The sequence below is a fragment of the Sorex fumeus genome, unplaced genomic scaffold, assembly GCF_029834395.1.
Source record: "Sorex fumeus unplaced genomic scaffold, SorFum_2.1 ptg000044l, whole genome shotgun sequence".
NCBI classification, from domain to species: Eukaryota; Metazoa; Chordata; class Mammalia; order Eulipotyphla; family Soricidae; genus Sorex; species Sorex fumeus.
The window spans coordinates 19507348-19529396 of NW_026606101.1; the positions used below are offsets into that span (position 1 = coordinate 19507348).

A 22049-nucleotide genomic window follows, 5' to 3' on the forward strand; every position below is an offset into this window, starting at 1 on the left:
TTTCCCAATGCTGCCATTTTGGAGGCTCTTTAAGGGTCAGGGGAATGAGACCCAGTTTGTTACTGGTTTTGGCATATTGAATATGCCGCGGGGAGCTTGCCAGGCTCTGCTGTACCCCAAGTAGAGTAGCCTTAAGAATTGTAGCATGGAGCTGGAGCAGTAGCAAAGTAGGTAGGGCATTGGCCTTGCATGTGGCCAACCCGGGTTCGATTTCCAGCATCCCATATGGTCCCCTGAGCACCGCTGGAGTAATTCCTGAGTGCAGAGCCATGTACCCCAAGTAGAGTAGCCTTAAGAATTGTAGCATGGAACTGGAGCCATAGCAAAGTGGGTAGGACGTTGGCCTTGCGCACGGCCGACCCGGGTTCGATTCCCAGCATCCCATATGGTCCCCTGAGCACCGCCAGGAGTAATTCCTGAGTGCAGAGCCAGGAGTAACCCCTGTGCAATGCCGGGTGTGACCCAAAAAGGGGAAAAAAGGAATTGTAGCATGTATGGGCCCAAGAGATCACTGGCGGGAAGGCACTTGCCTTGCATGTGGCCAGACCCAGTGTGAAGTTTCACATATGGTCTCCTGAGCCGTTGGGTGTGACCCAGCCCCTGCCCTCCCGACCCCCCAAAATAGCTGTGGCATGTGTAAATTAAATTGGATACCGGGAGACCAGTGGGGTCAATTAGCTTCCTAAGCAGAAACCCCCTTGGCATGTTCTATGGGAACTGAGAAAAGATCCAGAGGCCACCATCTGTGCTTGGTGTTCTTGGACCTGCCGTTTTGCTTCACCTTTTCAAACCCTGCGAGGAGCGAAGAAGTCACTGATCCAGCCTCCCGGGGTGACACGGGCAGGGATGAGCTGCTCTCATGCCGCACTTTCCCTCCCCTCCCTTCTTGCTTAGTGTCAGTGGGGAAGCTGGATATTAAGATATAAACTCCCCATATATTTTGATGAGGTCTGAGATAAGGTGATGAGATGAGTTGCCTGGCCGGCTGGGTTTGCAGAACTCGAGGCTTGAGTTCAAAGTGGTGGATTTTGGAGATGAGGGCAGTGATGGAGGAGGAGGAGGAGGATGCCAGTGGTCACCAGGAAGAAGCTCAGAGCCCACCAGGCACAGGTCTCTCAGCTCGGTGGGTCCTCAGCCCCTCCCTCTCCCTCAGCAACAGATTTCTAACTAGAGCTGGTAAATATTTGGGTGAACCTGGTTACCGCTGTAATGTTCTCATTGAAGTTATATCTGGAGTGAGTCACGAACTCTTAACAGTTCTTCATTCTGCAAACATCTAAGTTCCTTCCAGGTGCCAGGCCAGGTTTATCCTACTCCTTACAAGTTAGAGAACATCAGTCCCTAAAACTCAATTTGGAGTAGTGTCATGGTAGACCCCCTAGCGGGGTTGGCTAGACAGAGTTTTAATTGTATTTCATGCTGTCGCTTCCCATTTCTTGCTCATCTTTTTCACCTGTAAAAGAAAAACCACTTAGAATTAAGTTTGCCCTGGGTTGGGAAGGAGGTTGTCATTGGAAGGAGGACCTGCATTTGGGTTAGGATTATGGAGTTGTCACAACTAATTGAGATCAAGGCTCCCGTTTTGGACATCCATACCTGGGCTGCGTGCTCTTTTGCTGACAAGGCTTTAGCTAAAAAGGAGTGATTCTTTTGGGTCAGCGAAGTAGGTGGTCTTGAGATAGGAATAAGAATAGAGTTCTGCTGTGTTTCCCTGACAGCTAATGTGTAAGTCATTTGGCGTTCCCTTCACTATCACCTTTCTTGCTCTGTCCTAGCTGGACATTTAGCATTCATGGATCTGGACGCAGACCTTTGTGAATAGTCAAAAACTCCAAAACAGCTGTATAAAGAAATTCTTTAAATCTGGTGTGAGTTGGGAGGAACTATTGATTCCAAACCCTTCCCCCACCTCCCACTAAGCTTCACAGATGGAGATATGCATTCCTCACATTTACTTCATAATAAATGGCAAACCGTTTGCCCAGGATGGCTTAAGGTACAGAAGATGGCAAGCAAAACTGCAATGCTAGTGATTGTGGAGCTTCTGTTTTATTGGATACACAAGATACATAGGCAGTGTCTCAGAAAGTGCCCTGCAGGCAAAGGCCGGAGCTATGTAAAGACCAGAGAGCAGCATGCCTTCACGACAGGGGGTAAAAGGTGAGGATTTGGGGAAGAAGAGACCCTTTTGGAGAGTGACAGACTGGGAGTTGGCCAGAGAGACCTGGGAAACCCTGATGAGGATTTGGGCCTTTTCTGAGAGGACCCTGGGGTGCCGGTCTTCATTTTCTTCTGTCTCATCTGATCTTTTGAGAGGGTCGCCCCTGTGCTCAGCTGCAGGGTAATCTGTGAGGGCTGAGATGGAAAGAGATTCCTTTTCATCAGTTTCAGGAATCCAGAGACTGAACAATAGAGGGGAGGCCATGAGAGGGTCTGGAGGAATGTTCGAGTCAGCCAATAAAAAGTCTTGTTTGATTCAAGAAAAGGTACGAGAGAAAGAAAAAAAAAAGATGACTCAAAGGTTTCTTGGCCTTGGGAGCCTTTGCAGGGGTCCAGTTGCCGCCAAGTAAGTGGGGAACTACAAGGGGAGGGATCAGTATGGCAAGAGAAAGGCAGGTCCAGTCCCCTGAAAGTGAGGTGGCAGCTCCGCTGGAGTAGGCAGTCGGGTGAGGCAATTTCAGGGGAGTGAGCGATAGAGATTAAAATGCAGAGAGAATATGGGGTCGTCAGTGTCTCTGGGGTTAAGCTGCGTGCCTGGCTCGTGGTCAACCCCTCTTCAATCCCTGGCCCTGTAGATGGTCCCTCAGCACTAGCCAGGACTTTGGCAGCCTCTCATTACTGCTGGCTGTGACCCAGAAAACAAAAAAATGGGGCTGGAGAGATAGTACAATGACCCAGGTCTCATTTTCGGCATCCCATATGGTCCCCTGAGCACAGTTTGGTGGTGCTCCCCCCTCCAAAAAAAAAAAAAGCAAAAATTAAGATAAAATGATATAGAGAACATTTTAAAAACATGACTAATCTTCAGGTTGACCTCGAAGTAGGAAGCATCTGGCGTCAGCCATGGAACGTGTGTGCCAGGAGGTTAAATTACACGAGGACCAAAACACTGCATCAGTGGATCAGTGGATTATAACAAGTGGAAGTCTTGCTGTTCAGTTCTGGTGGCACTGCGTGCGTGGGAAGTATTGGAGAGAATAGATTGGGGCTCTTTTTGGTTTGAAGGATTCGCCACTCTTGAAATAAAGGCCTATAGGAGGTTTGATTTAGGGGCTATTTCCATGGATTTTGGGGGGTCTTAGGAATTAAAAGTGAGAAATGTTTTAAATTTTTTAAGAATAAGGTATAGCAAATACCTTTTGCAATTGGTGGAAAATACTTTTAAAACCAATAATAATAATAATTTCAGTGACTTTCATAGACTTCCCAAGGAATGTCACTGTGGGGGGGTGGAGCTGAGGATGGGGGGTATAATTGGAGACAGGAACGGGAACCAGGGTCCCAGCTGAAGGGACCTGTTTGATTCTAAGCACATTGTGCTTAGTCTCTGAGCCTCAGGCTGCCCAAAGGGAAGGGGTGGGGTGGGGAGGGCATGCTGTACTCTGAAGCTGGTGATCAGAGCCGTGGTTAGAAGGTTTTGGGGTTCGCTTTGTTTTGCTTTTTTTTTTTTAAATATATATATATATATATATATATATATATATATATATATATGCAGAGAAAGCTTTTGAGATCCAGTAAGGGGCAAAACCTGATTCCTAGCCAGCTTTACAGTAGACCTGTTGTCAAGCTGTGTAGGAGCATGAAACAGTGTAAGATTGCAGATATCAGAAGCCTTTCCATTGAGGCTAAATGGTTTCCAAATTTTGTTTGTTGGGGCACCACGCCTGGTGATGCTCAGGGCTTACTCTTGGCTCTCTGGGGATCGCTCCTGGCAGTGCTTGGGTTGTGCGGAAGAGCAAACCAAGATCTGCCACATGCAAGGCAGGTGCCTCTTGTACTGTGCTCTCTCTCTCTGGGATTGGTTTGCAAATTTTCCACAGTGAATTATCATCTATGGAATTTCCATTCCATGTGCTTTGGGTTGGCAACGTGGGATTCCCGGGAGAAGAGTGCTGCTTAATGCCCAGCTTCTTCCTCAGGTTGGGATTTGTGAAAAACTGGGAGGCATAAAAGGTCTCCGAACATGCAGCTACCACAAATTAACCCAAATCAGCCATGTAAGGATTCTAAAGTGGTTCTGGCAGTGCTCACCTGTATTTTGTTGATTTACTTTGCCTGTGTTTTAATTTGGGGCATGAAGGGGATGCTAATGCGAAAGGTTTTAAAAAGTCCTGACTCTGGAGCTGAGTTCCATTTCTGTTACTTGCTGTGTGACTTCAAGCACCTTATTTCTCCTTTGCCATATTCTTCATCCTCGAAGTAGACAGTGAAATAGATGGTATATCTGACTGAGATTGTTGGGAGCATCACAAGAGGCTATGAAGGCGTGTTCGCTAAATAATCTGCCTAAATGCCATTACTTTAGTAAGATACTGAACACTTGTCCTAGAGACAAGTATTGTCTTGTTTCTCTCCCCCTCAAAAGAATGGATCTTAGTATCTTCCTTAGGATTACCCAATGGCTTTTTCAAAACAAAACAAAACCCAAAAAAAAAAAAAACACCAAAAACGATTTAAGGCAACTCGGCCCGAAGTGTTCATGTTTAAAGATTAATCAACTGTGTGTCCCGTCTCACCCTTATTTGTTGCTTTCAGAAGATGTTTAGTAATTCCTAATGGCCCACTAGCCAGCCACAGCCGTACCCAAAGCAGGAAGCTGGCCAAACTGATGTTCCAGGTGCCACCGCCCACAGGCTACTGGGGAGGGTGTTGTGGGATGAGGGCATTTGCATTCGCAGCCAAGTTTGCTGCTAATACACAAACGATGGTTACTAGGGCCTTTTGGAGCCAGGGCCTTTGAATGATACTTATTTGGCGTGGACAGCTCAGGCCTGCTGAGGGAAATCAGATGTTGGTGTGACCTGAAGGGTCATGGAAAATATTCTTTGCTTCCTATGTTATCTGGGTGGCTGCAGGATCAGATTTCTTATTGAAGTAATAAATGACATATATATATATATAAATACATATCCCTGGCCTAGAGTGCCAAGAAGTGGCTTTGGGCTACCCATCCTGGTAGCCTTTGGACCGTGTTTCAGCTTTGGTTTTATGAGATTTGTGGTTTTATGAGGTTAGTCTTGGGGTGAGGATGGGGGTCCCTAAATAGCTTGGTGGGTCCTAGACAGTCTTGGGAATCCAAACTTTTATTACCTTCACCTGACAGTTCGTATCATGCTTGCACGTACTGACGCAGGGACTGGCCATCCACATCATTGCTTTTTTAGTGGGAATTACACCCAGATTGTATCACATTGTCAGGGTAATGAGAAATGATACGGGAAACTGAAAAACGGGGGAGGAGGGTGGTGGTGCATAATTAATGGGGTTTGTTTTAAACAGCCTTCATTCAAAACAGTCCCTGAAGGGTAAATTAAATAGGGGTGCTAGGTGAGAATCTGGGAACCCAGACTGGGTGGGTTAGATTAGGCCTCCGGGCCCTCCTCTTTGGCTGGGAGGTAGCCCTGAAGCACAGGAGACAGACCTCCCTGGGGGGGCGGGGGGGAGGGGAGGGTGGAGGCTGAGACCCTGAGGGAGAGAGATGGGGCTCCTGGGGCTGTGTGTGAGACCCCTGTGGGGAGTGGGGGAGGGATCAGGCTCTAGGAGGGCGGCATGCCAAAGATGATGATTAATAATTGGCCGGGTGCTGAGCGCTCTCTGATCCTTATTTTAATGTTTACTTCTTTAAGTAACTTCTGCAGGTCGTAGGATTTCATAGAAAGTCCTAGGCGCAGAAGCTCGATTTGAACCCCGATCTGCAGTCCTCCGCTTTCGCCTGACTATAGCTTTCTTGGATGGACATTTCGGGTGTTTTCATAACTGACATGCTGGGTCTTCCTGCCCCGCCAGCACTGTACCTCAGATGCGGGATGTGGGCACTGCCTGGCATTTTGCAAGCTGAGAGGTGGTTTCCTCTGCACAAGAGAGTTCTGAACAGCCAGCTAGGTGCCCAAAGGAAAGATGAGCACAGAAGACTGGAGAAGGCGTTTCTTGCTGAAGCGCGCGCCCCCCCCCCCCCATCGTGTGTGTGTGTGTGTGTGTGTGTGTGTGTGTGTGTGTGTGTGTGTGTGTTTCATTGGTGCATTCCAGGTAGTCTCTGGAGCCTGAAACTGCAGAGGGAGGATGTCTGTATCATCCTTATCCCAAAGTGAATGAGGCCTTTAAAAAGTGGGGTACTACTCCCGGCAAAAGCACTGAGTGTGTGGTGATTCTTGGATCCATGCAGGTCCAGAACCTCTGAGCTGCTTGAGTCCTGGTCTGAGAAGAAGTGCTGGTTGCTAGGAACAGCACAGGGCCCAAGGCTTGTGCCTCGATTACGGCCAACCCTGGTTCAGTTCCCAGCAATGCATGGCCCATCCCCCAAGCACTGCCAGGTACCACCTGGGAGGCCCGGAGCACTGTCGGGTTGCCCAGGTCAGCCTCAGCGTCAGGGACGCAGGCAGCCTTGCATTCTCGGGTCCTCAAGTTGAAATGTGGTCCAGGTTGGCCAAGAACCACCAAGGAGCACCCCACACCCTCCCCTAAGTAGGTAGAATGGAAACCCAGCTTTGTCTCACCTCGTTTTACTAGCCCTTCGTGGAGCTGGGGAAGGCCTGCTGGCTGGCTGGCAAGAGTCCTCCCTGGAGCCCTGGGTGGCTGGCAAGAGTCCTCCCCGGAGCCCTGGGACTGGCCTCGACCTTGTCTGGCTACTGTGTTGTTACCTGGGAGCTTTGCTCCAGATGGGGAAAGGCTGAGGTTGGTAAAGGCCAGATGGTTCCCAGATGGGGCCTTTGCCCTGCTGTTGGCAGCTGGAGGCTGTAGCCAGCCTCACCAGAGGAAGCTGCCTCTTAGTTATGTAATGGGATGGGGGGGTGCAGGGCTAATCTCTCTCTTAAGCCTCTGTAGGACATCAAAGCATGCGTCAGGGACATGCCTACCCCAGGGCAGCTGCATAGCCACGTTCTCACCACCCCACTGTCTACCTGGGCCCTACCTAGCCCAGAGCACATCCCTTTGGACAGATACCCCTGGGCGCTCCCCAGCAGTGTGCTGCCGGCTGGGGTCCTTCCAGCTCTCATTTCCTCTTACTGAGGCACCAAAACAACTTCACATTCTCAAACTTGCTTCCAGCTCCTCCCCCTTCCCCTCCCCCCTTGCCCCTTTACCCTGTATAAAGCCTCTTTGTTTTGACTTGGAGGGGGGCAGGGGGCGGGGCGTTGAGGTAATTGGATCACACTGGATTCAGGACCTCCTCCCCGCCCAACTCAGCTCAGGGCTCACTCCTGGGGGTGCTTAGGCCGACCTGGTGCTGGGTGGAATCACTGCAAAACAAGCACCTTAATTACCCTGTTAAGGTGCTTCAACCCCTTTTCAAAGCCCGTTGGGATAGTTTTCTGTTTTGAGGTGCACAGAGGGGTCCGCAACAGGAATAGGGGTGCGGTGTGTCCCCAAGGCAGGTGCTGGTATTTTCACACTGTTCTTAACCCAGGAATCCCCTCTGCTCAGTCAGCTCGGCCAGCCTCTCAGGCGGGTTCCCTGGTCACACTGACAGCCCGAGACAGCAGGAAAGGCAGGGCTGGGTAGCAGCATGCAGAAGACCCCAAGCAAGGGTGGATTGGAGTGCCCCAAAGGCGAATGAGAGACCCCTAATCATATGCCACCAAAGGGGACCCAGAGAGACACCTCACTGCAAGCAGGGGATGAGGGCCATAGAACAGGTCTGACACCATTGCAAAGACGAGGGCCCTGATGGGACACCAGGAGCCCTTATCTTTCTCCCCACTGGTCCCCTGTCATGAGCCTGTGGCAGGTGAATTTCACCTGGCCCTGGGCAGGCTTGAGACCCAGAGTGGAAGGGAAGGTGGCTGGTTTTCTCCCTGGCCCCCACACCTGGTGACCGTGCGTGCCTTCTACTGTGGAGCACGCCCGGTCCCCCCAGATAAGGATGCTGTGGGCTTGTGCTTGGGGTGTGTGTGTGAAGTGAGGTTCCCCTCCAGGCTGCAGGGGCCAGGGCCGAGAGCGACCACCCTCCCTCCTGAACAAGGAGGGCAGTCCCGTTTTTCATTTCCAAGAGGGAGTCCGCCGGGTGTGTGTGTGTGTGGGGGGGGGGGGGTGACCAAGCAGGGGGGATGGAGCCCTCCAGCACGGCGGGGATTCAGAGGCAGGGCAGGCCTTAAAGCTGCCAGCCGAGTTTAAAATAAATCAATACTGTAAAACACTGCCATGGATCTCCCAACTCGAAAGGAATTTCACTTTCAGTTAGAGGTGCCAGGGGAAAGCTATAACTCACGGCTGCGCTGCACACAGGTCAGAATTCTGTATTTTGTTTCTTTGTAAAAGAAAGTGATGTCTAGGGACCCAACTGAAAGCTGAGCCTGCTGCTGGGGGGTTGAGGGAGGAGAAACACCGCAGCTTTGGGAGGCAGCAGGGGAACCCTACAGGTCGCTCTGTGTGTGTGTGTGTGTGTGTGTGTGTGTGTTGGGAGGAGGTCCCCTTGTCTCATGGTGGGCGGTGGCCTTTGTTGACTGCTCCAGTGCCGAAGTCAGAGGTGATGGGTGCCTGCTGACGCACGCTGCTCTGGCCTTCTCTTGGGGAAGGAACACCCTTACGTGCCACCCTTTTTGTCTCCCCGTCACCCCGAGCAGACATGTCTAGGACATGTCCTCCCAGAGAGCGCCAGACCCAGGCAGAGCGGTGGCCTGGGTTCCCAGTGTCATGCTCTCGGATCTTGGCAGCGCCCCAGCCGACCCAGCCCTGCCCCAGACCTAAAGAGAACTGGAAGTCGCGGGCGAAGGCTCAGTTGTTGTTAGTAACCAGCTCGTGTGCTTGGGTGTGTTGGATCAAGCCCGTGGTTTGCACGGGGCAGCAGAAGTGCCTAGGATGCTGCCCCACCCCAGACAAACAACAGGCTGACTGGGGGTTTTTTTTTTTGGTTTTTTTTTTTTTTTGGCCTTTTGAGTCACACCCGGCGAAGCTCGGGGGGTTACTCCTGGCTCTGCACTCAAGAGTTACTCCTGGCAGTGGTTGGGGAACCTATGGGATACCGGCATCGAACCCGGATCAGCCTCGTGCAGGGCGAACACCTTCCTCACTGTACTGTTGCTCCAGCCCCCAGGCTGGCTTTTTTTATCTTCCCCCTGAAGTGACTTGAGCCTTCAAGACTTCAGGCCTAGGAACTTAATCAGAATCCAGATATTCCCCACCGACAGGCTGTACACAGCTCAGGGCGGGCCACCCTGGGCCTGGCACCAAGCCTGGGGTCCCAGCCCTCGCCTAGTTCCCACTGACACATACTCTCCTCCATGGAAGGACCTAAGGGGGGGGGGGGGTCACGATAGGAGTTTCTGTGTTGAGATTCTGGTCTGGCCCAGAGCGGGGAGGCAGGAGCAGGGGTTTCCTTCCAGAACGAGACTGCCGCCGCTGCTGCTGCTGCTGCCGGCGATGGTCAGACCAGTTGGACCGGGTGCAGACGGGGCGCGGATGCAGCCCCCTGCCCCAGGGGGTCCGCCCTGCAGCGCACAGGTGCCGGTGCTCTGGGAGGCTGGCTGGGGCCCGCCTCACCCTAGACCTGGCTCAGACTCTGAATGACTTGAGTCATTTGCATCCAGGACACCAGGATGCCTTGGGCCCGTGAGGTAGCTCAGAGGAGTGTCAGGGGCTTATGCCTTACAAGGGCCCGAACCCAGGTTCCATCCCAGCACCCGTGCCTGAGCATTGAACCGACCGGCCCTCCCGAGTTAACACAGGAGTGCTCCCTGGGACACTGCTAGAGAGGCCCCACCGCCCACCCCCCAGTCGGTCAGGTGCCTGAAGGACCGTTCTCAGCCCCCTCCCCTGCGCGTCTCTCTCTGTGCATTGTTTCTGAAGGGTGAGGTGTGACCCTGTGCTGCCCTGCTCCAGGGAGAGGAAGACAATGGCATTCCTTCGTAGGCACGGGCGCCCGGGGAATGGACTTAGTAAAACACTGAGCGGGCCGGGACTGCGGTAGGCACGGACTTTCAGGAAGTGAGGGATCCGGTGAGAGGCGAGGTCACCCGCAGCGGAAGAGGGACTGAGGAGGCAGCAAGGACGGGATGGTGCGAAGGAAGGCCGAGGGCGGGCCGGCGGACACGGGCCCACCTCCTGACCAGAAGCTGCTGGCCACTGCTATGTGCGCCCCCCCCCCCCCCCCGTCCCTCATTCTGAACCTGGGGTCTCGCAGAGAGCCTGTTTAAAGGACCCCGTGCTAGGAGGTGGCCGACACTTAACTGGCGGGCTTTAAGGGGGATTCACTGGGCAGGGAACACAGAGCTGGCCTGAGGAGGCTGCACGTGCAGTGGGCACTCCAGGGACGCGCAGACCTGCCCTGTGGACAGACCTGTGGACCCTGTTCCTGGCCCTGCTGCAAAGGGCATAGGCCCAGGGTGGGGGGATATGGGAATTCCTTTCAAAGGAATTGGCCCTGAGTTAAAGGGTGAGACATTTGCCAGGCAGTGGGACGGACAGAGTGCCGGGCATGAGGTTGGCAGGGGACTGGGCAAGGCGGAAGGAGACCTGAGCCTAGGACTGCTCCTGCCAGAGTGTGCAGAACGGGTGCTAGCGGGAGCCAGTGGAAGAACTGTGGTAGGTCATGGGAAACGAAAAGGTGGGTTTTGGTTCTGGGTGACACGCCTGATGGCTTTCAGGGGTACTCCTGTTTCAGTGCTTGGGGTTTGCTCCTCACAGTGCCCGGGGGACTGTGTGGTCTGGGGGATTGAACCCAGGCCCTCCTGATGTGAAGTGTATGTTCTGGCCCCTTGAGCTGCAGAGGCAGGCAAGCTTGGCAGCAGGATGCTACTCCCAGGCCCGAAGCTCCTGGGCAGGGGTGACTGGTCCAGCAGGTGAAGTGAAGAGCCCCCTAGGAGCTGGGGAGAGGGAGGGGCTGAGAAAGACTTCAAGGGGGTAGGTGAGGACAGGGAAAGATTGCTGGCTCACAGGAGGTGCCTGGCTACAGCTGGGTCCCTGGGCAGAGTTGGGGCAGGAGGATATTCTGGGAGGCCGGGGGTACAGCAGAGTTTTTTGTTTAGTTTTTGTATATTTTGTACAGGGAGGGCACGCCTGGAGGCGCTCAGGCTGGGTTCGGGGCACCCTGTGGGGTGCCAAGGACCAAACCAGGCACACACAAGGCAAGCGCCCAGCGGCTGGCCTGTGGCTCTCTGCACAGATGGGTTTTGACGGGCACAGGGCCATCCCTCCCAGGGGGGGAGGGGCTGTTGGGGTGAGTTGTGAGTGCGGGGGTGGCTGGGGCCTGCTGAGTGTTGAGCTGGGGCTGATGTGCAACCCCGCCCTGGGCTGAGGCTGAGGCTGAGGCTCCCTCTCCTGCAAGGCGTCCTCTCAAGAGCCTCGTGGCCCTTTTGTGCCTGTCTGCCTGGGTGCTGGCGCTCCTCCGGCCGGGAGCACAGTGCTTTTTTGTGGTGGCTGTTGACGTCTGCGTTTTGGCGCTGGGGAACCTGTGCGGGGTCCAGTCACGGGGCGGGCGCAGCTGGCGGGCACACGCATCTCGCGCTCCATTTTTTTTTTTTTCCTGTACTTATGTAATAGCAGGACCATGATTGCTCGCTGCAAACTTGATTTCGAGAGCCACTTTAATTTGTAAATTGGGGAACGGTTTCTATTTTGGGGTTAAGGAAAAGATGGCAGAGGAGCAGAGGGGGCAGGTCCGGAAGGCTTCTGGTCCCAATTGCCTTCTGCCTTCCACGCTCCCCACGTGCCCACAGGAGGCTAATGATGGGAAGGGACTTGGGGGTCATCCCTCAGCCCCCTTGGAGTGCTTAGGGAGCAGAGGATGGAGGCTGGCTGTGCTCACGGCCACTCTTGTAGAAACTAGTCTAGATCTTCCCTTTAGCAAATGGTTGCTGAAATTTTGCAGTTTTGCTGGTAACCTAGCTGTCACTCTGTTTGTTTCTGGGTAGCAGGAATAAGGCGATGCATCCTGGAATCTTGCTGGAGGGCCAGATCCTCCCAGTGTTCCCAGGTCAGGGCCACACCTGACAACAGGGCCTGTGGTGTCCAGACCTGGCTGGTTCCATGCCGCTGCTCCTACCCAGAGGGGTCGGAGGCTATGCCCAGGGCCACTGGGGCCGGGGGACAGTCAGTGCTAGAACTCAGGCATGCTGCACGTGCAGGGCACGTGGCCCTGACCCTTGAGCCATCACCCAGCCCCGTGACCATCCCCCCAGGACATCTGTGCACCAATCATCTGCCAGGCGTGTTCGCGCTCTCCCTCCATCGACTCCTCCTGTGTGTGCTGCCTTGGTGCCCGACACTGCCACAGCACGGGGTGAGCAGATGCCAGCCCAGGCCTGGAGCTCGGGGCCCTGCTCTCTGTCCTCTGCCTGTCTCCCAGTGGCCGTCTGTACTCGTGCTTCCCGGCAGGCTGCCCAGGGACAGACTCCAGATGGTGTGGAGAAAGGAGGGCGTGGAGGCTGGGGATTCCCCCACGCTCACGGGCCACCTTTCCGAGCACAGGAAGCATGAAGAGGGGACCAGGACATCTGGGGAGGCTCTACTCCCCACCCTGAGCCTCTGCATTCCCCCTCCCGAGCGTGGCGACTTACTCCAGGGCCCCCACTCTCTTCTCTGTGTTCTTGGTGCTCGTGGGACCCTCGGTGCCGACAAAGCCCAGGCGGTCGAGGCTGGCGCAATTAGCAGCACGCAGCAAGCGTGCGGGGTGAACGGCGGCTGCGCAAAGGGCCCCCGGCCTGTTTGTTTTTTGCCTGATCCTCCCAGATTAATCATTTGTTTTCACTCCACTTCCCGCTCCGGGATCTGCAGTGCCCTTCCTTTCCCTAGGAGAATTCTGCCCCGCCACCCTGCGTCGGTTCCCCCTGCCTGCTGGGCTTTGCACCACTTGGCGTCGTAACCGGAGCCCATGAGTTCTCCCCACACCCAGGCCACCTTGCGCTGACCTGGTTGGACTCTTGCCTGCCTGAACCGCAAGGTGTCTGTGCCGTCTGGAAGCCCGACCTCTCCCTGGAGCCACCACCGTGCTCCCGGCACAGAGCCCAGGAGGGCCTCCCCCAAGTCCCACTCTCCCAGGGGCCCGCCTGCTTATCATAGCACTTGCTGCAGCTGAACCTCTGTCTCTTCGGGGACCAATTGGGGCCATTGGCAGCTCTCATTTCAGTCCCGAACTTACTAAGTTGGAGGTGGGGATTAATTCAGGTATCCCTGTAGCCTGCTACCAATTACCAGAGTTGTTTCTTGAAACCAAAAGTCCCCCACTTAGCTGGTTCTGTGCGTGTTTTCGCTCAGTATCAGTTTACCAGCTGTGGTTCTCAGGAAACCGAACCCAGTGCCCTCATCTGACTGGGCCCCTGGTGTCCTGGGCCCCTGGTGTCCCCGACCCTGGAACTGCCTGTTAAGACCAGGGGGTAGTGGAAGGGCTCTCCTGCTTATTACTGGTCACCAGAGACCTTCAAACCTCAATTTTTGGAGCTGGAGCAATATAGCACAGTGGGAAGGGCATTTGCCTTGCATGCGGCCGACCCGGGTTCGATTCCCAGCATCCCATATGCTCCCCGAGCACTGCCAGGAGTAATTCCTGAGTGCAGGGCCAGGAGTAACCCCTGTGCATCGCCGGGTATGACCCAAAAAGCAAAAACAAAAAGAAGAAGGAGAAGAAAACCTCGATCTTTGAGTCAGGGTCACACCTGCCAGTGTTTGGGCCAGCAGGGCCTGCCGTCCCTTGGGTGCCACCAAGGCCACACGCCTGTAGGGCTGAGGGATTGGAGTTGGGGGCTTCCACATGTTCGCTGTGTGATGTGCGTCACCATTGAAATCCCTCCCAGGCCCCCAAACCTCAGCATCCTGCGGCTTAGCCCAGCGGTTCCTTGGCAGAGCACAAAGACTAGCAGGTGGGGCAACCCCCAGATCAGCAGACAAGCCTCTCCTGGGCACAGCAGCAGAGATGAGGTGGTCCCTGCTGTCAGCAGGCCGAGCCTCTGGCCCAGTGGGACTTCAGACATTCTTGTGATCAAGCCGACGTCTGTCTGCCTTGAGACCCATCCTGCCTCCATGCCTGCTTGTTCCCTTTCTGCGATTGGCTGTGCCCTGCTGCCCCTTGGACCTGCCAGTGTGTGTCCTCAGTGGGGTCAGGGACCACGGACTGGGCTTCGACAGTGACTTGGAGCCCATCGCTTCTCGGGCACTGGATGGCAGACACTAAGCGGGTCAGCTTGGAGAGGCATGGGATTGACGGCAGAGCAATAATGTGGTGGGATTGGCATTGGCCTTGCATAGAGATGACCCAGGTCTAATCCCTAGCATCCCAAATGGTCCCCCAAGCCCCACCAGGAGTGATCCCTGAGCACCGCTGGATGTGGCCCCAAAACGAAACAAAAAGCTGTGGGGAGAAGGGACCTCCCCCCCGGCTGCTGGGAAAGGGTCTGCAGTAGAACGGAGGGGAGTTCCCTGCCGACTCCTGTCTGCCTGCCCTCCAGATTGGGAGTGTTCCCCAAGAAAATAGCTCCTGACCCACACTGGTACTCAGATGCCTTCAGGGGTCCACAGGACCCGGCCTCCTTGGCAGGGCCCAGAACCCCTTTTGCATCCCTGCCTTGGGCTGTGTGTGTGTGTGTGTGTGTGTGTGTGTGTGCGCGCGCGCGCGCGTGCGCATGCGTGTGTGTAAGAGGGAGAGGGAGGAAGAAGGAAGGACGGGGAGAGAGAACAAAAATGGAGGGCACTTTTCTTGCACGCAAACTGACCCATGCTCAGTCTCTGGTACCCCATATGGTCCCAGCCCAGAAGAAATTCCTGAGCATTGCGGGATGTGACCCCACCACCCCACCCCCAGGAAAAAAGAGAACTGAGAGAACGGGGGCATCTTCTGTATTTCACATTACTGTCACCTACTCCTTAGCCACTGGGAGTGGCCTTTGTTCGGTCACAACCTGGTGCAGTCACCTCCGAGAGGATGAGGGCAGCCTCCTGTGGAGGTGGTATGCCTGTGGAAGGCAAGAGAGTCTTGCATGGAGCTGCCCTGCTCCCCCCCCCCGACCCTTGCCCCTTGACCCCTGCTCCCCACCAGATGTCACTGGTCAGCCAAAGAGAGTTGTGGGGCTGCTTTGTTTCTTACAGAGGGATTGTAGGGCCTCCAGGGCCTCTAGGACCAGGATCTGGGTGGGGTCCAAGGGATGAGCCAGACCCGAGTCTCCCCGTCCTGCCATCCCGGCCAGTAGTGACCTGTGTGCCCTGTATCCAGGCTGGCCCCGACTCAGCCCCTGCAGTTCGAGGCTCCCTGTTGGCTGTGCTGCTCTGCCTCGCACCCCGGAGAGCGGGCTGGGTCCTAGTGGGGCAGCCCTGCCCTGCTCGGTCCTGAGGACGGTGGCCAGTCTGGGGTGGGGGCAGTCGGGGACACCTTGACTGGTAACTCAGGGTATGGGCCTTCCATGCCAGCTCAGTGAGCACCGTCCTAGCGATGGAGTGAGGTGCCAGGGTGTCAGGCTAGCTGCCTTCACGGCCTGTTGGGTGCCTCTGTAGTCACACTGCACCTGCCCCTAGCCCCCACGCCGAGCAGAGTGACCGCTTGCCCATTTCTAAATCGAGAAAACTGGTGCTGAGCAGAGCTGGGCCACACACCTGACCTTCCTCTCATGAGGCCTCGACAACACCCATTTCTTTTTGTTTTTCTCTTATTTGTTTTTTGGGGCACCCCAGCAAGGCTCAGGGATCATTCCTGGCAGCTTAGGGAGGACCTGGGCAAACCCAGCGACCGAACTGGGCTGGTCAAGTGCAAGACGGACGCCCTCCCCACTGTCCTGTCGCTTTACCCACACCGGGCCATTTCTCTGCCAGTCCCTGAACCCCATTTCCCCCTCATGCACAGAACCTGTTTCGGCCTTTCTGCCGTAGTGTGGTCTCCTTGCTCGGGGCTCCTGACTTTGGGATCACAAAGGGGGACAGGGATGTGACTGTGGGCCATGCTCCCAGGTGCTAGGCCCTTTCTTTCTGCATACCCAGGCAGATGCCAGTGAGACCCCCCGCCTTGTCTCTGCCCCCCCCCCCGCCCTTTTGACACCCATCTACTGTGCCATGAGAATGGCACCACTGCATGGCAACCCCAACTTTGCCTCCCCCCTCCCCCAGAGACACTGCTCGGTCAGCATGCCCTCTGGGCCCAGGCCATGTCACTGATGGGAGTGGACAGGAGTACCGGGGCCATGACCCTCGAGGGCTGGCCGGCTGACAGCTAGCTGGTGCCTTAAGTCAAGGGTGAGTCACTTGAGCTAATCCTCCTAAGGAGAGACCTGCCCCTTGTCACCCTGCGGTGACCGCCTGGGACCCGCTGGGCTTGTCGTGGGAAAGAGGCCATGCCACCTGCACCTGGAGCGCTGCTTGTAAGCCTTGCATGGTCACCGCAGCAGCCAGACCCCGCTGCAGGGCTCCAGGGCACTTAGGGCAAGGGGAGCGTTCTTGGCTGAGTTCTTGGCTCCCCGCCACGCATACCTCGTCGTGACTTGCGAAGTCACCTCTGAGATTCCTCCCTGGACAAATGTGTGTGGAAGTGGGCGTGTAGCCCAGCAGGCAGCAGGTGCTGGAGTGTGAGCCCCCCCCCCCCGGGCTGTGTCACGTGGGTGGGGCCCCCTTTCCTTTGGGTGACTGAGAGTGTTGGGCAGCACCCAGAGAAGAAACGTGCCAGTTTGGGAGGCAGCACCCCCTGTCTAGAGGCCGACTCGAGCCGACTGGAGGTTTCTCAGGATACCTTTGCTGTCACCTGCTGTCCGGGTTTGCCTTTGGGGCACCACACCTGGTTGTTCTCGGGGATCCCTCCCGCTGGTACTCAGGAGACCATACAGTTCCAGGGATTGAGGCCGGGTCTCGCCACCTGGCTGTCCTGCAGGTGATCTGGTACTGACCTGCCCAAGGGGCAGGTGAGTGGAGAGCCGCCCTCCACCAGCACCTCTGGGCCACTGTGGAGCAGAGATTCTCGAACGTGAGCTTTGACTTCAGGTCAGTTCTCAGAACAGGCTTGACTCTCAGAACCAAAGTGCACCAGTAAGACAGGTCCACTCTGTCCGGTGCTGGAGCGGGTCCTTCCTGCTCGCAAACCCTCCTCACAGTACGTCTCCAAAGGGCCCCTCACCATGCATCCATCCTCCAGTCGGGATGGGAGGGCTCAGATCAGGAGAAACAGTGAGTGGTAGGGCCTTGATTCGGACAGGGCTGCCCTCTAGGGGGAGGATGGCCACGTACAGTGTGGTCACCTCACTGTCCCAGGGAGATCATTCAAGGGGCTGCGTTCATATGCTTTATGTCGAGGGACCTGGCTTCGATCCCTGGCACCCCATGATAACCCAGACACTGCCGGATGTGGCCCACAACCGTCCAAACCAGAGACAAAGAAAAGGCCGTAGTCGGGACTTTCATTTGTTTAAATTCTGTGACTGTCAGCCTGATGCATGTCAGAGAGCAGGCAGTACAGTGTAAAGGTGGGGGTAGGAGAGGGGGCCCCACCGTTTGAACCTTGCGGTTGGACCCAGAGCTGTGTGCCAGGGGGGACAATGACCACTTACAGTGTGGTCACCTCACTGGTTTAGGAAGATCCATTTATTCAAGGGGCTGCCTGTTCACATTTAAAGTCACTTCGTCGCAGAAATTACATTCCGACATCAAGTTGGAAGGCCGGTAGGATCAAAGATTATGGTTCTCTTTCACCCAGAGGTTGAGGGGCTGTGGAGGGGATGGACCTGCGAGCCCCTATACCCCTAGTCCTACCACACTCCTTTCCTCTGTGCCCCCAGCCCTGTCCTCAGCATTGTGGGGGCCTCATGGTGACAGACCCTAGGCTGCAGGACTTGCTGAAACTCTACTCGCTCCCCAGTGACCCTTGGCTCTCAGCATGGTGCAGACTCATCTCCAGGTGCACGGCGTGGTCGGATTGGAATTGATTTCTGGCCATTGCATGTTCAGAAGGCTGGAGCGATAGTACAGCGGGTAGGGCGTTTGCCGTGCACGCAGCCAACATGGCTGACCCGAGTTCGATTCCTCTGCCCCTCTGGGAGAGCCCGGCAAGCTACCAAGAGTATCTCGCCCACACGGCAAAGCCTGGCAAGCTCCCTGTGACGTATTCAATATGCCAAACACAGTAACAACATTACTGGGCCCGCTCGAGCAAATCGATGAACAATGGGAGGACAGTGAGACAGTGACAGCATGTTCAGAAACCCTTGAGCACTGCCACCAGATGTTTCGGCGCCTAGACCCTCCACCCTGAGTCCCCTTCTGGGTGGTTGTGTCCCACAAGGAAGGAACTGGGGGGATGTAAGCCCCCACCTGAGCGCTTGTCTCTTGGGAAGGCTTGGGTGTCAGAATCAGGAGCGGTGCGTGTGTGCATCTGTGTGCCGGGATGGACCTCGGCGCTGCCTCTCCCACCCATCCCCCTGCCCTGCACCGGTGTACCTTCTCTCAAGTGGGGCTGGCCAGGGCTCCCCATGGAGGCTGCCGGGCCCCACTGACTGCTGGCTAGGTGAGCAGAGAGGGCGGCTGTGCTGAGGGAACTTAGACTGGACATGGGTGCTAAGAAGGGGAAGAAGAGGCCAGAGTGGCAGTACAGCAGGCAGGGCGCTTGTCTTGCGTGCAGCTGACCCGGGTTTGATCCCCAGCATCCTATCTATGTATCAGTGCCCTGAGTAGTGCCAGGAGCGATCCCCAAGTGCACAGCTGGGAGTAAGTACCCTGCGCACCAAGACAAAACCAGGCACAGCGGCAGCAGAGGACACGTGTGTGGCCTCAGAAACCTGGTCCTTTTCCATCCATTCAGCCTCCTGGGCCCAGTGGGAGTCTCATGGGGAGCCAGGGTCCACCAGCTTGGCACCGTTGGCTCGTAGCAGACCAAAGCTGGTGGGATAGGCACACCCAGCGTCAGTGCAGGGCAGAGGGGGACAGGGCATGCCTCCAGTGGCACTAATGGTGGCGCTTCCTGCTGGGACACCCTTTCCTTGGGGGTTCTTGTATTTCTGTGGGGGCCCGAACTCCACAGCCCCCTTAACCACTTAATCCGGAAGTGGGTCTCCCACCCGGTGCTTCAGAAGCTGCCGCCCTCTCGTTTCCCCCCACAGTGGATCACCGAGCTGATAGAGCGTTTGCTTAAGTCTCTTATTTTTGGATTTGGGAGTTGTTTGCTCCTCATTTAAATAATACTTCAGTGACCATCTTTATTCATTAAGTCCTTTCCATATTCAGGATTATCCACTAAGCCAGCTTTCCAGAAGAGGAATTATAGGGTCTATGGGTCTGAAGTCAGCAGCTGCGCAGAAAGTACACACACCTACGCACACACACGCACACAAGTCACAAGTGCACACAGGCATACATCTTGCAGGCGCTGGGACACTCGCCTCTCCTTGGCATGAGTCGTCCGATCCTGCACACAGGCTTCCCAGCGCGGCTTCTCTGGCCTGTCCCTCACTTGGGAGAAGTGTCGGGCCCACCTGGCCTCGGGTGGGTTGTGCTTCCTCCCCACCCAGGCCGACTCATCACCCCAGAGCAGCTGAACTCAGGGTGCCCTTAGACCGCGCACCTACAGGTGGGCAGAGGACCGACTGCCAAGGTGAGGCCGGCGTCCAGGCCCTCCTCGTGTCGTGGCTGATAGTCAGGCTGGGCCCAGCTCGAGAGTCACGTGTGTTCCCTGAGTTGCCTGTGGTGCCTAGGTTCAGGTGATGAGACCGAGGAGCAGAGGACATAGGTGCGACCAGGACCCCGGGGTCACACCCCCAGAGTCTTCCTCTTCGCCTCTGCAGCGTCTGCAGCGTGGCCAAGGGGCACACAGCCCAGCTCGGTCAGGTTCTGAGGCCTGCCTGACAGTTCTTGCCTCTGAAACCAGGTAAGTGCTCAGGAGCGATCAGTGAGGCGTCCCCTGGTCCAGGCAGCAGGTTTGGGGGCAGAAGGGAGAAGAGGGAGCTGGGGGAACAAACAGGACGGGCCAGCCAGGGGCGTTTGTGCCCAGCACTGGGAATTGTCTCAAGCAGTTTCTCGGGTCGTGTGGGCCCAGGGTAGTCCGGGGGAGCCACGGATAAAGTTGCATCGAAGGGAGTTGGGGGTGCCCACAGCACAGGACGGAGGGGGGTCAGAAGGATACAGGCTAGTTGATTGGATTTGTAGGTGGGTCTGGTGTCCTCATTTGAGAGCGAGACGTGTGCCTCCAGCAGGGGGCAGTAGTCAGTCAGTGTGTGTGTGTGTGTGTGTGTGTGTGTGTGTGTGTGTGTTGGGCAGGGGGAGTAGTCAATCTGTGTGCGTGTGCGTGTGTGTGTTGGGCACAGCCGAGTGTGTGTGTGTGTGTGTGTGTGTGTGTGTTGGGCAGGGGGCAGTAGTCAATCTGTGTGCGTGTGTGTGTGTGTGTGTTGGGCACAGCCGAGCTTGCTCAGTGCTGGGCTGGGGGATAGTTGATTGGGTTTGTACCTGGGTCTGGTGTACTCATTTGAGACGGAGATGTGTACCTCCAGCAGGGGGCAGTACAGTGTGTATGTGTCGTCTGTGTGTCTGTGTGTTTGTGTGTGTGTTTTGCTTGGACACAGTGGAGCTTGCTAAGTGCTGGGCTGAGAGGTGGCTCCCAGTGGGGGCAGTTTGTGTGTGTGTGTGTGTGTGTGTGTGTGTGTGTGTGTGTGTGTGTGTGTGTGTGTGTTTTGCTTGGGCACAGCAGAGCTTGCTGAGTGCTGGGCTGGGTGCTGGCTCCCAGCAGGGTATCGAGCCCACTGACCCATGTCCACTCCTCTGCCTTTGTCTTGCAGGCTGATCCTTGGGACCCACAATCTCCTCGAGTATCACGCAGAAGATGGCAGAGGGTACAGGTGGTGGCGTGGCCGGATGGCGATCTCCCGACCACTGGGGCTCCAGCAATGTGAAGCTTTCATTTGGCTTCCCCCACTCCTTTAGTTTTGCTTAATTCTAAAATTGTTCCTGTCTTTTTCTTTTCTTCCCCTGCCTCCTCCCCACCCCCATTTAAATGACTATGACACCAAGAGCAGGAAGCCATGCTGCGGACAGGCACCAGTTTCTCTCAAGAAATTCCCTATGGACAAAGCCTGTGTATAAATTTCATTTTCCATTTTTTTGAGGGGCCAGGGGGCTATTTTGTTGTTGTCCGTCTGTCTGTAGCCGTCTCTCGATTCTGTGAGCAGCCCTCAGCTTCCCCCCGGAGTGCCGGCCACTCCTTGGAGCACCCCGGGGCTTCTCCTGGACTTTGTGGGGTGGGGGGTGGGCCACGAAGACCTGCGGAGCCCTTTGGACCACCTTCTGCCAAGATGCAGGAACTGCTGGACTCGGGCTGCTTCCGGCCAGCCCTTGGGCCTCAGAGATGATCAGAGGCAAAGAAGCACCTGGAAGAAGACAGGGTGTGGCCCGAGAACTCCAGAAAGGAGACAGCCCTCCCTCTTGTCCCCACCCCTCCCCCTCCCCCAGTTCCACGGAGGTGGCAGGCAGAGGCGGCCGTCTCACACTGCCCTTTCTGTTAGTGACCTTCTCCCCCAGGCCGCTCCCCAGGAAAACCTTCGTGCCAGACCTCTGCCCAGGATGCAGCCGGGCCCCGTCACCCATGTGAGGGCCACACTGTCACCTCTCTCCCCCACCCCCAGTCCTCCTCAGCTGTCTTCCCAGATGGACCTTTCAGGCGTCCAGGGCTCCCTGGGGCTCCCGTCGTGACCGTTGCCACAAGAACAGGGTCACTCCCATCATCGCGGAGGGGTCATGTGGTGACCGACATCAAGCGCCATCCCTCCCTCAATCCCGGGGCCTTGTGTGACCACTGCCCGTGGTGGCGACAGGGAGGTGCTGGGGGACAAGACCCGCCCCCACCTTTCCCGCTCTGTGCCTGCCCGTGTGGCGCATCCTGTGTTCTCCCTCCTCCGGGGCTCCTGAACCCGGAACCCCGTCCCGTGTGGTCCCTGTCACCCGGACGC

General features: G+C 56.0%; 1 protein-coding gene across 1 annotated transcript in view; it reads left to right on the forward strand.

The window, feature by feature from the left end:
• Positions 1 to 21213, forward strand: part of STK35 (serine/threonine kinase 35) — a 38633-nt gene extending 17420 nt beyond the window's left edge. Inside the window, exon 4 of the mRNA XM_056121775.1 lies at positions 20883 to 21213. The gene's annotated coding sequence lies outside the window, so the exon portion shown is untranslated. The remainder of the gene's footprint in view (positions 1 to 20882) is intronic.
• Positions 21214 to 22049: the final 836 nt, after the last annotated feature.